The following is a 15,619-nucleotide window of genomic DNA, read 5'->3' as shown; positions in this document are numbered from 1 at the left end:
ATGAAGTAAGTTAATGCAGAATAAGTGAAGGTACCCCTGAACTTGTGTAAACATCATTTCTGAAGCATCGGAAGTGAAACAACTTCTTGGCTCTCCACATTTATTCTCGTGCCTGACCTAGACTAGGCCACAGTTAAAATGCTGTAAAATATTGTATTCGTTCAGTGCTGGGTCCTGGGGTAGGAGACCCTATACTACAAGAGTACAGGACAGGAAATGTCTTCCCCTTTCCTGGATTAGAGACCCACTCTGTGTTGACAGGCAGTCTGTCTTGGAATACTGTCCTTTCCTTTCTTGTCTACCATCACACCAATACTATCCTTTTTTCAAGTCCTGCTACCCTCAAATTCCCAGTGGTACCCTCCCCAGGGTAGCTCTGCACAGCTCAAATTGCTCTCTACTTGGAAATTACTCACACTTCTTTTCCTTTATGTCAGATGCCTGTTTCTTTGACACAGCTTGTTTGTTGTTTAGTCGCTAAGTCTGGTAAACAATCTACCTGCGAAGCAAGAGACGGGATTCCATCCCTGGGTGGGGAACATCCCCTGACGGGTTACAGTCCTAAGGGTTGCAAGGAGTCGAACGTGACTGAGCACACACAGTTGCTAAGCCTTGTCCAACTCCTTGTGACCCTGTGGACTGTAGCCCACCAGGTTCCTCTGTCCAGGGGATTTCCCAGGCAAGAATACTGGAGTGGGTTGCCATTTCCTTCTCCAGGGGATCTTCCCAACCCAGGGATAAAACTCAAGTCTCTGGCATTGGCAGACAGGTTCTTTACCACTGAGCTACCAGGCAAATCCTTGACATAGCATATCTAAGAGTAATTGGTACTTTTTGTCCTAAAATGAATAATTAATGACCCCACTCTCTTAGCCATATATATATTCAAGGGACTATCTAGCTGATAGAATTCAGAAATAAAGGGGAAAGCATGTGTTGTAGGGGAAATTAGTTGGGACCAGGAGGGTCTCACTGCTGACCTGACCTATGTCACCTTCTTTGCTGGTCACTAGCCTTCTTTGCTGGTCAGCCTCTTGTAGCTTCTCTCCAATTTGGGTATTCTTCCCTTGTACACCCAGGAGATTTCTGCAAGTTTCCTCCCCAACTCCAGTCTCCACTGGCTTGCACAGAGAGGACAACAGTCAAAGGCAGGTAGTCGAGATGCTCACGGTTTTATGGTTTTATGAGGACTGTGTGGACTCACCTTTGAGCCACAGGAAGGTGTTTGGAAAGAAATTTATAAAGTTACCCTGAAAAAGAATGAAAAGTTATTTTTGGGTTTTTGCCCAGAAATGCTCTTCAGTATAACTGCAAATTGCTTGAAATAACTTAATATATTATTGTTCATTGGTGTGTGTAACTGTGAAGGTGAATGCCAAAGCATCTGTCTATTAAAAGGAAGCCAAGTGTTGTTTTTTTTTTTAAATTAAGAATTTAATTGAAAATCTAACAAATGTAGCACAATTTTTGAAATGAAAATAATTTTTAACTTAAAAGGAATCTCTCTACCTTCCTAAACGTCTTGAGAAGGGGGAGGGGGGGGAACCTTCTTCGGACAGTTTGGTGATTGTTACAGGAGAAAATAAATAATACAGTCTAATATCCAGCCGGAATGGGTTTGTTAAATAACACATCTACAGGGAAAGTTTCTCCAAGCACTTGTTGGAGAAAAATAATAATAATGCCTTTTTCCCGGAAAGGGAAAGAACCACACAGAGCTTAATGGAGACCTTGCAGCTCCAGCTGCGGGTCGTTCTTGTGTTCACGGATTTTTCCACTTGAATTCCCTTTAGTTCATTGTCCCTCGCTCTGGAGAAAGGGTTTCCTGCTACTTTTGCAATAAGCGCGCGGGCAAAGCGACTCGGCGCTCCCGCCGCGCCCCCAGGCGCACAGCCGGTCTGGCCCCGCGGCGACTGAGGGTGAGGGGGGTCCCTGAGCTCCAGGAAGGTGCTCTTAGTGGGAAAGCGGCCACTCAGCCATCGCCACTCCTGGACCCTGAAACCCCTTCCCTCTGCCGCGAGAGGGGCGCGCCCGCAGCGACCCCGCGAAGGCTCGCGGAGACCCCAGGCCCGGGACTCCGGGCACACCCGGCCTCCCAGAGACCCTTCCGCCACGCGTTTGGTAAAAGGCCCGATGGAAGAAATTAGAGCAAGAGCTCGATCGCTTTTATTTCTTCCTCCCGACACAGAAGATAGAAATTTCCCGGTCCGGATCCCTAAAGGGAGGTGACAGATCGATGTTCCCGAGAGCTGTTCACGTGCCGCTAGCAGAGCGGCGACTCTCCCGGAGATCGCGCAGTCAGTCAGCCCCGGAGCCTCTGCGCTCGCCCTTCCCCGCATCCCCCGCCCGGCCGACACCCTCCACCCATCCCACCGCCGCGGGCTCAGCCCGGAGCTCCGAGGTCTAGTGTGGGGAGGTTCGGAAGGGTGGGGCTGAGTCCCCACGTCGCCCCTTCCCCGGTGCTGTGCAGGGAGACGCCGTGGGCGGGGGTCGCCTTTTCCCTTCAAGTACGACTCTCTGGACCGGCAAGAACCTTCCGGAAAGGTCGACGGCTCTCTTGGCCCCGGTATTTCGCTGCAGATGGAGTCAAGCCTAGGGGCCTGGCAGACGCAAAGAGGAGCGGGGTAGACCCCAGCAGCAGGGACAGCTCCGAAGTGCCCCAACCCCAAACTGGGACCCCACCCCCACCCCCACCCGCGCCCGGATTTCGGCTGGAAGATGCTGCGGGGCGCACCTGCCTTCATCTCTGTAAGGTTGAAGTAAGACACTTTCAGGGAACAGGGGCGCTGTGAGTGCAAAGCTCTGAGAACTGGGTTATCCAGAAGTCACAAGGACGATCAACCACAGCCTCTATCGGAGTGCAATACGTGACCGTTCTAAGGGAGGAGGAGACCCTGGAGTGTGAGTATGGTACCTAGAGAAAGGAAGCTAGGCAACAATGCGACGTGTTTCCCCAGGTGAAAAAGATCCCGGTGTAAAGAACTACCCAGAAGCGAATGCGGGTGACACAGCTTTCAGTTCAGTTAAGTCGCTCAGTCGTGTCCGACTCTTTGCGACCCCATGAATCGCACGCCAGGCCTCCCTGTTCATCACCAACTCCTGGAGTTCACTCAGACTCACGTCCATCGAGTCCGTGATGCCATCCAGCCATCTCATCCTCGGTTGTCCCCTTCTTCTCCTGCCCCCAATCCCTCCCAGCATCAGTCTTTTCCAATGAGTCAGCTCTTCTCATGAGGTGGCCAAAGTACTGGACCTTCAGCTTTAGCATCATTCCTTCCAAAGAAATCCCAGGGCTGATCTCCTTCAGAATGGACTGGTTGGATCTCCTTGCAGTCCAAGGGACCCTTAAGAGTCTTCTCCAACACCACATTTCAAAACCATCAATTCTTTGGCGCTCAGCCTTCTTCACAGTCCACCTCTCACATCCATACATGACCACAGGAAAAACCGTAGCCTTGACTAGACGGACCTTAGTCGTAAAGCTAGAAAAACCTGGGTTTGAATCCCAACAGCTACACGTTGTCCCCTCGTCCGAGCTCTTGTCCTTAGGCAAGTTACTTAAACTCTCTGTAAAGAAGGTGATTGTGAGAGTTAGAGACATGTAAGCAGTTGTGGCCATTTTTTTGTTTTTGTTTTTTAATTTATTTCTTTTTTGGCCATACCACGGGGCATGTGGGATCTTATTTCCCTGACCGGGGATTGAACCCCGGGCCCACTGCAGTGAACGTGCAGAGTCTCAACAGACGGACTGCCAGGGAAGTCCCCTGTTAACTATTTCTGAATGTAGGGGCGGATTCAGAAGAAATTGTAGGAGGTCAGCCTCTGCCAATATACACGACCACTCTCCCACAACCCAGTTCCTCCGGGTTGGCTCAGGGTCCTTCCAGATCACAGTCATCTCGGCGGACCTTTAGCCCTGTCCCTGGCATGTCCGTGGACTGGCTAGAACTGTCCAGTTCCAGGGTTATTTATATGGCCAGCCTGGTGGAAGGGGAGGAGACAGGGTGGTTCAACTCGATTGTCTCCAAAGAGCGCCAGCATTCCTCGGCCTTGCTGTTGGGAGGGGAGGCCGCTGGAGACACGTGTCTTGGGGTCCACATGGGTATATTGTTAGCCAAGGCCTCCGAAACTGTACGGTTCCGATCTGGGGGTGTTAAACCACAAGCGAGGAATCCCAGGCCTCGGCCTGTGCCCAGTAGGTTGAGTTCAAGAGACTTTCAAGGACAAATTGCTGTTCATTAATATTTTCCAAAGTTTAAGGAAGCTAGAATGACGTCCTGAGTCATCCCAGAAATGCTCGCACGGAAAGCGCTTGGAAAACGCGAAGCGGCACCGAGAGGCAGAGGAGGTCAAAAGCCGCCCCAACCTCGGCCTTCGTGACCTCGGCCTTCGTGACCTCAGCCTTGGCAGCCAAGTATAAACGGCAGCGTTGAGGATAACCGCCAGCACGGAGTCTTGCCCCGAGCGTTGAACTGACAGCTCTTGTACGCTGTTGGAAAAACGCCAATAGCGTGGAGACCCTGCGTGGGGCGAGGGCGCGCCCAGGGTCACAAACCAGGATGTCCGTGGTGGGGGAGCCGCGAGCCCCCGGTGATGCCGGGGCCAGGCACTCGGTGGCCTTGAGGAGGTAGAAACCGATCACTCCCCAAAGAGAAAGATTCCAAGCCCTGCTTTGTGCTGGGACTAGAGCAGCTTTTTTAAAATATATATACTGGAGGGATGTTCCTCGGCCCCCTCAGTCCTTTAAGATATCCTGCTTGCAGCTTTCTGAGTTACAGACATAGGGAACACGATTTTATGGCCCCACCCACAGCTTCCCACTCCGGAATGCCACGGTGACTTTTATCTCCCCTACTTTGCATTTTATATTAAAGTTAGCTTTATTTGTGTACTTATTTGCAGTGCGATTAAAAACTAAATCAGCCAATAATCATATTCTAGATTTGTCTGAAATCTCCTTTTGTGTTGTCCATCCCTTGGATCAGTGGTTCTCTGGTCCAGGAGGAAGTGAAGAGTTGATTTCAAACTCAAGCACCATCGGGCAGAGTAGACACTCCTTCCTGGGCCCTGGCACAGGCTCGTTTATGGAGCCTCCACACTGTATGCACCTTTGCAAAAACTGAAAGTGGCGTGTCAAATTCTTTTTCTACTTTGTCAATTCCAGTTTGCCTTTTTTTTTCTCTTTTGTTAAAATAATTATTTATTTATCTGTTCAGCTGCACCGGGTCTTAGTTGCCACCCACAGACTCTCCAGTTACAGCACCTGGGCTCAGTAGTTGAGGCATGTGGGCTTAGTTGCTCCCTGGCCTGTAGGATCTTATTTCTCCCACCAGGGAATGGAACCCCTGCATTGTTGCAAGGCAGATTTCCTAACTATTGGACCACTAGGGAAGTCCCTGGTTTGCCTTTTAACACCACCTCCTTTCTGACATCCAACTGGAAACACCTCTCTTGGGTGTGATTGCCAAAAAGAAAACTTTAAATGCTGAAGTTTGTTGTTAAGGGTATCTTCTTAAAATGCCAAGGAAGCAAAGCTAATTGTAACTTCGGAAGGAGATTTTGGTAGGGAGATAGAAAAAAATTTCATTAAAAGCGGTTATATTAGTAAAAGGTCAGAACTCAACAGGACTCGATTTCAAAAAGTCAAAAAGTGAAACAGAGAAATGCCAGGGTAGCAGCAAATTGTATCAGGGGAGGGCTTTTGTTAAGCATCCCTCCCCAGCCCCCACATACAAACCCAGAACTGGGTAATAATTTTTTAAACACACATCGAAGTTGCTATATTGAAGAAGCTTACTTATAGTCATTTATTCAAACTGCGCAGTTTTGTTACATTGGGTGATTGCTAGATGTGTTCTTTCATATAATTAGGACAGTCTATCAGAAATTTGATTAATTTTAGAAATGCATAGCAGCTTCTAAAGAGATGAAATCTGCCTTAATCAAATTGGGATATTTGAAAAGCTTTTGTGAAAGGTTAATTCTCACATCTACAGAAGAAATTGTCCTCTGGGGAACTCAAGGCTGGATGTGGGAGAGCAGGCCCCCAAGGATAAGGAAAGTCCTCAAGGTTGTGAAAAAATAATTTAGCAAATAGGATTCTTCAAGTGCATTTTAGCATTTCCATGTCTATAACCAGAAAGCAAATCATTGAGCAGGACAGTTGTTTTAAAATACAGTTGTCTGAAAAACATTTGGGAAAAGTTTATAGCTTAACTTTTTAACAAGGTGATGGATAGCTTTTCATATGCAAAGTAGTTTTATTTTGAAATCTCTTTTCAATCTCAAAGCCTCCCAACAATAAAGTGGGCTTTGATTTAGTCCCATTTTACAGAAAAACAATTCAAGGCAAAGAGGAACTGCCACCATCCATTCTGGTTAACAAGGAGTCCACTAGCTGTGTGGCCCTCCCCAAGCTGGCACTCCCGGACTAGGAGGCCAAAGCAGGACGCCAAACTGGCATCATTTATTTCAGCCCTGAAAATGTCTGCGATACATCGGTAGGAGTACTTACAAAGAAGAAGTTTCTTAGAGGGGAGGAAAGTTTCTCAATTGCAATGGCTAATTGAAGAAAGTAGTTATAAAAGGATAGAAAGAAACAAAGAGAAGGAAAGAGGATTATTATTTACCCTTTATGGGGCAGCAATGGGGCGGGGGCTCTTAGTGGAGGCAGAATTCACTGTACACTTGAAAAAGTAGATGTTTTCTCCTCTTAAGTTCCTGCCTATACAGGTTTAACTAAAAGCTCTAGAAATTAAAATAACTGTAAACTGCTAATGGGTTGGATTGAATGTTAGAGAATGTGGCGAACTTTGCACACAGGTTTTGCAGAGAAAGGGGAGGCTGGAATAACAGATGTAGAAAGGCAGAGATTGGAGAAAAAAAGGCCTTTCCTTTTTCCAATTTCCAATGACAACCACCTCGGCAACTGGGCAAGAGGGGAGCATGCCACTGCTCACCCACAGACGGACTAGACTTACCGGGCGGGAAGCACTGGGCAGAGGCATAGACCAGTCCAAAGAGCGCCTGCTAAAATAAGGGTACACTGGGATCCCACAAACCTTGTCCTTAGGTTTTCCCTTGCTTCGTGTTGTACAGGGAATCATTAAGAAAATGCCTCCAGCAGGGATCCAGAATTTGAATTTGTGTGAACTCCAGAAACGGTGAGGGACAGGGAGGCCTGGCATGCTACAGTCCTTGGGGTCGCCAAGAGTCATACGCAACTTAGAGACTGAACAGCTACAACAATCCCCAGTGGTAAAGAATCCACCTTCCAATGAAGGAGATGCTGGAGGCAGGGGTTTGATCCCTGGGTCAGGAAGATCCCCTGGAAAAAGGAATGACTACCCACTCCAGTATTCTTGCCTGGAGAATCCCATGGACACAGGGGCCTGGCGGGCTGCAGTCCATGGGCTCCCAAAGAGTTGGATACCACTGAGTCACTGAACACACACATCTGAGTTCAAATGCAGAAAGAAAATAACCTAATCCAAAAGGTAAGACAGCAATTACACATATTTTGTAGCTACTGCATTTTGCCTTTGGCCCTTACATTTATGTTGGTCAGTTGGAGCCAGGTTGACAGTGGGGCCTTCACTTATAGGGTAATAATAAATTGGAATTTCCTATTAATATTAAAGGGTAATGAATTTGCTTTACGAATAAAAGGTCCACGTTAGCCAAATAAGAGGGGATCAGGTCCTTTGGAAAACGAGGGACCCCAATTACTATCATGTCCACTGCCTTTTGAACACAGCATAAGCTCTCAATTTTTAGAACTCTTTTGCTATCAATGCGAAACCTAAATCAGCATCACTAAAGCCAATCACTATTTCTCTCCTTTTTTTTTCTCCCCTCTGCCTTTCAACACTGTTGTGAAACTTCAGTTACTCTCCCGCGTGAGCAAAAAGCTCAGGGAATCAGCGACTGTGCCAACACCGGGAACATATCCAGGCCCATGGTGCGAAAAACTGAATATGTGCTGTCGAATTATTACTTTTGTCCTTTAGGTTTACATCGACGCCCTTGTATTATGTAAATTTCTGAGAAGCTGTGAATCACAGGGTTAGACAGTAGAGGGTCCCCCCTCCACCCTCGCTTCCACTTGCAGCAGGAACCCGACCCCATTCAGCCTTTGAACGGCTCACAGCCTTGTTTCTTCCTCCCGCTTTTTACCCGGACCCAGCTTGCCTCCCCGCCCTCGATCTCGCGGATCTGCAGAGAATCAGAGCTGCCCACCCGGCCCAGGAGCCGCGGCGGGCCGCGTTCCCGACGTCAGCCGGCCGTCGAGGTCACCGCGGTTCACGGAATGCTGTTTCTCTGCGGCCAAGGTCCGCATGTGCGCGGGAGGCTGTTTCGCGTGGTTTCCGGCACCCTCTCCCTCTGTAAGACGGAGGGGAAACTCTGAGGTCAGCAGCCCTACTATTCGTGAAATTCAAAGGCTCTACTGAACTTAAAGAAGAGACGGTGAGAAGAGAAAAGGAAAAATGACTTCCAAATGACTTCAAACTTAGAAGGCAATGATTTAACCTAACTTGATAAAAGTTGTCAGATTCCTTAATGACGGATGGATCAAGCCTCATCTTGGGATCTTCCCGGCCTGGGTGTTGCAGCTCAACTCTTGGAAAAGGGTCAACAGCTGTGGGATCTGGTCTGAGAGAGGCCTTAGGGAGGGAGGTGGCGGGGATCGCAGAAGAGAGTCCGCCCCCATGAAAAAAGGGGGCCGGCCAGTAGCTGAGCGATTCCTCAGCTTCAGGACTGGGAAGCCACCTGAAGGCGGCCGCGGGGGCATTGTGCTCTGTGGCCAGCCGTCTCATCTCCTTTGAAGGGAGGAGAAAAAAGAAGGCGCTTGACAGGGAGAGTTCAGGACCCGGAATAAAAGGACAAATTGGAGGGTGAGGGCAAGAGGGGAAGGTAGAAGGAAATTGTCTTAAAACAGGAGAATCTAGTTGGAAAATTCCCTCGCATTCCCCAAGACCGTCAGAAGGCACGAACTCATTCTAAGCTCAAGCAAAAGGGCCCGAAGGGACTCTTCGTGGGGGCAGGCGAGGGGGGCGGGGCTACAAAAATACAGTGCAGGACAATGGACTGAAAGGTTTTGGGGAGAGAACTCAGAGGTACCCCCGCCCCACCGTCTCCATATAAAATTGGCTTAAGAAAGTGTTCTCCGGGAAACTCAAAATGATGTGCAAAACTAATAAAAAGATGTTCTAGTTCCTTCTTGGGCGTGTTACCGCGCCAGGCCTGTTTTCTTTCACCTGACAACTAGATTCAATGACCCTTCAGTTACACTCTAAGTCGTCAAAGCAAGTCTATTAGCAAATGTTCTGTTCAAAAACTTTAAAAACACGATTTCTCTGCCGTCTGTTAACGTGGTCTTTAAACCCGATCCAGCACCCCCTCCCGCTCCAGAAACTCTTTGGAGGTTTTGGAGACCCCCGCCTCTTCTCGCAGCCTTGGGGCCTGGAGGGAAGGCAGCCGCTGCAGGATCCGCTGGGGTGCGCGGGGAGAGCGAGGAGAGTGATCACGCCCGGGAGGGGCCGCGGGGCCCCCGGGGCTGGTGGTGGTCCCCAGGGCCCGAGGTTGGAGGGATCAGGTCGGCGAGCGCGCGGCGCTGGCTGACCCGCACCCGGGAGGCCGAGCCGGGGCCGCGGAGTCGGCTGGACTGGCATTGGCACCGCGCGGCGGGCGTGGAGGGAGGGTCGAGCGGTCGGAGCGGCGCCCCGGCTCCCAACCCCCGCCTGGAGGCCGGAGCCACCGGTCGCCTTCGGTCTCGCTAATGTCATTTGAACTGTTTGGGACTCCTGAGCAAGAGCCAATGAGTGGAGAGTCCGGCCGGGGAGAGTGGGTCACCTTTTGTGTTTCACTTCAGGCTTTTATCACCTGGCTCAGCTCCGGCCTGTATGTCGGGAGTGAGGCCGGCGCCCGAGCTCCCACGCCACCGGGAGGCAGTCCCCTTCGGAGGCCGGGGCCGGGGACGCCAAGGCACCGCCAAGGCGACGTTGGAGACCCAGGCAGCCGAGCGCTGAAGGTCGGCGCGGGGCGCTCGGACGGCCGGGGTCCAGGGAGGTAACTGAATTTATAAACGACTCTCAGAGCTTTCTTTCTCGCCCAAAGATTTTGCTTTACCTCGATTGCTTCTCCGGTTTTCTAAGCTCGTTCACTGTGTTATTTGAATGGTAACTGTCGACTTTTATTTCGTGAGAGATAAGGAAGAAACTTGAAAAATAAACCTGCTTTAAACCTCGTGCGTAATATCAAAGAAAGGTCGCGTTGTGTGTTAAATACAGTTTTTATTTTGACCAAAAAAGCACCTTCAAGAATATATCCCGACTGCGGCAAAACGCCAAGCGGCCAATGGCACAACCGCGCTATCAGTGTAGGACAAGAGAGCCTACTTGAGGCACCCTTCTTCTCATTGTTCACTTGCTGGGTTTCAGTAACATCGCTGTAAATTACCAGCAAAACTTTGCTGGTTTTTTTGTTGCTTAACTTCTAGGCAGCTCCTCGAATATGTTGGAGAAATTGGGTTGCTTGTTTATAAACTTCATTTTCCATCAAGTCCAACCCTGAATTGCAGCCTGGTAGTCTGGAGGGAAAACACCTCACAGGCCTGTGGGAACGGGTGAGAAAAAGCCTAGCGTTAGTGGAAGGGCAGAAACAAACCCAGGGCAGGTGTCCTGCCAGCTCATTACCAGCTCTCACCTTTGGGGCTCTTAATTTACTCTGACAAACTGACCTAATATGCAAATGCTGTTTTGAAAGGAGTAATTTCATTTGGTTTAAGGGAAACCCTAATATGAAAAAAAAGAGTAACAACAAAGACCTAGGGATAAACAAGCCATATCCCCACCCCTCCTCCCTCAAAAGAAAGGAGGGGGTCTTCCAGTTAACTAACCTCCTTTACTCCTAACTTGTGATACTGCCTTTCAAGTGCCATATGAAATTAGCAAGAATTCCTTATTTGCTACCAAACTACCCAAAAGCAAAAGTAGAAGCCTTAAATCTGAACTCTGGGCCCATGCATTTGGTAATGTCCTGGAAAGTTAGTTCTCACGGTATATTCCTGAACTAATCTGAAGAACACAACAGACTCGTTCCTTGAACTCCGCAGACCCTTCCTATTTGTGTCCTATTCCATCAGCGGCCTTCATCACACACAAGAAATAACAAAAGACCAGTCAGAGATAAAGACTGAGCAAAACTGTAGGAGAATTTATGAATGTTTTTCCTCCTCTAGAAGGAAGTACATTACCCTTGGTACTATTTATTAAATAGGAAAAAAGTGGGGATGAATCTAAATGCCTGGGAAAGTGTAAAGGGTCATCATCTTAATCTCTTCTCTCTTTTTTAGCTTTCAAGTAACTAATAAGAAGCAAAAAGAAAGCCGGATAGTTGCTTTTGATGAAGAGGTGGGGGTGGTAGGTGATGGAAAGCCCTGAAAACCTTAAAAATGTGATGGGATGAAATAGGGCACTTGGTAGAAGTCTATTTTTTAGTGTTTAAATATTCAGCAGTATTTTGACATCAAAGAAGAAGAGGTTAAAGACTGTGGATTATTTGATAACTGATGGTTCTATTATATTGTCTTCTATTGCAGATTGCACTAATCATGACCCATAACGGCATTTCCTTGTGACAGGTACATAAATGAAAAGCCTGTGAAAACTATGCAAGTTCTTGAAAAATATCAAGAACACAGGTTAGGAAGCATTGAGATGAAAATCAGATTCCCTAGAAAAAAGAAGAGAACTTTTAAATTACTTTTGCAAAACAGAACTTCTTTCTTCTTTTCTCAGAAAGTCTTAAGTTAGAGTTATCTGGTTTCTTCCTACCAAAGGTTTTTCTGCTTCCCTTACACATCTCATGCAAGATAAACCACTCATTTGAAATTCACCTTCCATGAGGATTTAAAGTAGTAGGGCAAATGAATACTGCTTTTCTGTGCTGGGAAGGGGAGGGATACTTAATCGTTAGTTCTAGTGAGCAAAGGGGGATTATAGGATTCTCCAAGAAAATTCAAAGAAACCAAGTTTCTATTTTGCCATTAACAAAACAAACAGGTCTCCTTTGCATTCTTTTAACAAACAATTTTAAAGTGTTGAACTGTTTTAGAAGCCTCTAAATTTGTCAAATAAGCTCTGCTTTCATTGGTGGTGTTTTTGTTGCTGTTATTTTCCAAACATGCTTGGAAAAAACCCAAAGTACTGGATAGATTTGTTAATAAAATGGAAGAATTTGCTGAATATTGTGCATTTTGTTTCAGAGAGCCTTAACTTAATAGAGATTTTTAAAAATTAATATATAGGTTAGTTTTTTAATGGAAAATATTCAAGGAATGTTAGAATCACAAGACCTGGATTTATAAAGCACCTCCTCAGTCTTTAGGGTAAGGAAGATCCAGTCTAGTAAAGGACGGGTATAATTGCTACTTTGCGATATTTGTGTTACTCAAATGACACTATACTTTCAGACAACGCTTGTCAAAAAGGCAAATCCGCAAGAGACCAGTGAAAAGCAAACCATTGAAATATTAACCCCACCAAACACATATACTTTAGCCAATAATTTTCCTTTATAGTTCGGTGTCCGATGAAGGAGAAATTTACCGGGGTCAAATCAAGGCTCTTTGCCGTTGAGGAGGAGGGAGTGGGGGAGGGGAAGAAGAGGGAGGGACACGCGACAAACGTAAAACAAACTGGTGGCATTCGGGCAAGAAGACAGGTAACGTTCCGGAAGCGGGTGAGTTGTGCAAGTCAGCTAAGCGCTCCAAAGCTTTCCAGAGTCGGGCAGTTTCGTGCTTCTTTGCTTTTTCCTTTAAACTGGCACTGCATCGGAGGAGTGCAGCAGGAGGGGGATTTTTCGATGTTGAGAAGCGGCAGGTAGGAAAGGAAACCTGATCCGGCCCCAAAAGGCAGCAATTAAAGTCTTAACCGCGATCCATCTGTCGTGGGACCCCCACCCCCACTTTCCCTTAGCAAAGCCGTCCGGCGCTCTTTGTCTGAGCAGGGGAGAAGACACAGGTTCGGCGGCCCCAACAGCAAACGGAAAGACAGTTTCCAGCCTGGGCACACCCTGGGTGACTGCGCTTGGGCCGAGGACCGCTCCAAAGTGCCCCCGGGGGCGTGGTGCCTCTTCCAGAACCCCAGCCCGCGCTCTGCACTAGCCCCATTCTGCACTTCTCCACAGCTGTATCTGTCCTCTCAGCCAGGCGCCACCTCGAGACCTGAGACCGGGCACTTGCAGGCCTAGTGGCTAAGGCCAGTCGCATCTGGACCTTCCCCCCACCTGGCCCTTCGGCTACCTTCAACTTCCAATAGGACTCACGCCTCCTCCCCCATTTCGTTAGCAATCGGGTTTCCCCCACCCCACTCCCCACCCCCCATCCATCCAGCTGCTCTGTTTCGCGGCTGGGCATCTCTCCGGCTCTCCCAGCCCAGACTCTCTCGGTTTCCACTCTCCTTGGCCCGCCGAGCAGAGGCGGGATAGATCCCCCCCAAAAGACAGAGGGAGTGGCCCCTAGCTTCTTCTGGGCAATGGGGTAGGAAAAAGGGACTATTTTGGAGTATATGGAGGTCAATTTCCACCGCTTGGGGTCCAACTTTGCATTCGGTGTGTAAGTGATCAGCAGCTCAACAGATCCAGGGTTTCTAGTCTGCTAGCATCCAGCTTCCCACCGCCGACTCTTTCCATCGCTCCTGCTGGAAGAGGACGCCCACACCCGCTTGGCCCGATGTCTGGCACCCGCCACCACCCGTTCTACACGCACCCATTCGGGGTAACTCACCAGGTAGATGGCACCCTGGGCTGCTGCGGGTGGTCACTCACAAGAGCTTGCAGGCCGCGAGACCGGGGAGCTAGCATCTCTGCGCTGTTCCTCTGGCTCTCCGCGCAGGCTCCCGGCTTCCGGCGCGGGGTCCCGGCTCCCACGCCCTCCCGGTGCAGCGGCTAGTGCATGCCCGGCACCAGCACATCTGGCCGCAAGGCTAAGCTCTGCACGATCGCAGGCTGGCCAAGGGGAGCGACCAGGACCGTGCGCACTGCTGCGCCCGGAACGCACTTGGCCGCGCCCGCCTGAGCGGTGGGAACCCGCGCTGCCGGAGTCACTGGCCCCGGAGTCTTCCGGGAACACTCCTTACGCTCTGCAACAACTCCCGGGGAGTTTTGGCCCAGACGCCACACCCAGAGGGCGCTTGGAAGAGGGGCGTTGCAGGACACAAGTCTCCAAGCGCTCTCTCCGAGGCGGAAGCGCGGCTAAGGCCACTCCCGGAGCGCAGGCAGGTCGCTGTGCTCATCGCCCCCATTTGCCCCCCTGCACACTCACCCTGGCTGTCGCCCGCGCTTCTCTGGGGAGGCGTGTGGACACCAGCAATCAGAAGATTGGAGGAGGGCATCAATAACATTGCTTCCCTTCTCTGCCCTACAGTTATTTAAAATGCTCCGAGAGAGCTCTAGTTGAGCGCAGGTACTTAAAGACTCGTTCCGGGAGAGCGCGCGCGTATATTGGTGTGTTAGCGGAGCGGGGGTGGGCTCGGTCCTAGTCTAGGTTTCTTTTGGTGTGACTGCCGCTTATTCCCTGCAACTCCTCCTTAACTTTGTGGATGGAGTGTCTTTCCCAAGCTTTTGTCGTGGCATCGCACTTACAGAACCACAGACACAAAACAAGCCTCTGATAGGCCTTTAATCTCAGAGGCATTCAGGGGCGATAGTTACCTGCTGGCGTCTTCCAAATGGTCCAGAGTCGCTTCGGGCCACGGAGACTTCGGGATTCCGGGAGCCCTCGGTCCCGGGCCCCGAAGGAAGAGAGAGACTGCGGAGGAGGAGGCGCGGCTCCCACCCGAGTCCAGCACCGGCCCGGAGAAACCAAGCGGGGAAGGCTAGGATTTCGCTGCCGGAGGCTTCCTGGCCGCGGCTTTCTAGAGCCTGGCGTTTGATAAATATAGCCTGGCGTTTGCCCCTGAATTGGAGTCTGTTTCCTTATTTAGCCCTTGCACAATGATTTTAGATGATGTCATTTAGAGCTAAACGAGAAAATTGATCTCAGATTTGCTTGGCCTCTAAAGCCTGGTTAAGCAGATTGAGAATTAAAAAGACAGAGGAAAAAGCAAAGGGGGGGGGGGGCGGAGGAGACCGAAGTGTGCGCCCGAAGAGTGTGTGCGCGAAGGGGAGGGCCCGCAGCGCGGAGGAGAGCGCCCCCGCCTCTTCTGGGCGGGGGAACCACACTCACCAATGAAAAGTAGTCACTGACTGCCGAGGGGGGGAAAAAAGTTTTCCTGTTGACTGTTGGAAGCGAATTGAGCAATTATCTAGTTTACCTTCTCCTCTTGGAAGTTAACGATTGGCGAGATCTTGGCTGCGTTATTGACACAACACTTTCTATTGATAGAAATAAGTAGTGATTGTCCCCGAGTCATTGGTGCGCCAAGAACTCTGCGATGGGCTGGCAGGAGTCCATTGGGCTGGGCAGGCAGGTTCGGCTGGTGATGCTGGGGAGGAGGAGGAAGAGGCTGCTGGTGGTGATGGTGCCCGTCCCCCTCTCCGCAGGTCTGTGACAAGCAGGGAACAAGGCAACGACGGCGCAACCCGGCCCCGGCTGACGACGGACGCTGGCGACTCCGAC

Source organism: Oryx dammah, unplaced genomic scaffold, assembly GCF_014754425.2.
Source record: "Oryx dammah isolate SB20612 unplaced genomic scaffold, SCBI_Odam_1.1 HiC_scaffold_18, whole genome shotgun sequence".
In the NCBI taxonomy this organism is placed as follows: Eukaryota; Metazoa; Chordata; class Mammalia; order Artiodactyla; family Bovidae; genus Oryx; species Oryx dammah.
This window is presented reverse-complemented; position numbering follows the sequence as displayed.